The 757-nt window shown below is 34.1% G+C and overlaps 1 non-coding gene across 1 annotated transcript; it reads left to right on the top strand.

Moving 5' to 3' along the window:
• Window positions 1-310: 310 nt before the first annotated feature.
• Window positions 311-416, top strand: LOC114913575 (small nucleolar RNA R71). The gene has a single exon (XR_003799510.1). It is a non-coding gene; the product is annotated as a small nucleolar RNA R71 (small nucleolar RNA).
• The last annotated feature ends 341 nt before the right edge of the window (window positions 417-757 follow it).

Below are 757 nucleotides of genomic sequence, written 5' to 3' on the forward strand. Positions count from 1 at the left end.
GTTAGGTAAAATTGGAGAGTGTTCAGTATTCATAAGACAGTTTAATTTTTTAGACAACTTATCTACCTTACTGTGGATGTCCATAATATTTTCAATCTAATAGATTCCACCTCTTTTCTATTGAGACATGGGTTGCCCTCTAGAGGTGGTAGACATGTGATGCAGGGAATTCTCACTAAGTGTTTCAATGAGCTGCCAAGCCTCATCCTCACACTTTAGCCTGAATGTCCCACCACACGATGCATCAATCATTGATCGATAGTTCTCCGATAGACCATCATAGAAACACTGAACAAGTTGCCATCTGGGGACAGCGTGGTGAGGGCATTTATGAATAAGGTCTCTTAACCTTTTCCATGTCTCATGAAAAAGTACACCATCCAATTGAAAAAAACTAGTGATGGCTTTTCTAATTTAATTTATTTTTTCAATTAAAAAGTATTTCTTGAGGAATTCTCTCTAAAGATGGTCCCAAGTTGAAATGGTTATGGAATCTAGAGAGTTTAATCAATGCTTGGCTTTATCCTTAAGTGAAAAAGAAAACAATTTCAACCAGATGGCATCATCGAAGAAGTTTTGTATGGATCTTCATTCGTCAGTCCATAAAATGATGGTAGTGTTAGAAAATGCTACGATTTCATACGTGTAGTTCAAAACCTTTTCTAGACATCTATGCAGTAAAAATAAATAAATTAAAATAATTTTAATTTATTCATGTATCAGATCAGATCTAAAAATCATAATAAAAATCTTGATA

This window comes from Elaeis guineensis, chromosome 3, assembly GCF_000442705.2.
Source record: "Elaeis guineensis isolate ETL-2024a chromosome 3, EG11, whole genome shotgun sequence".
NCBI lineage: Eukaryota > Viridiplantae > Streptophyta > Magnoliopsida > Arecales > Arecaceae > Elaeis > Elaeis guineensis.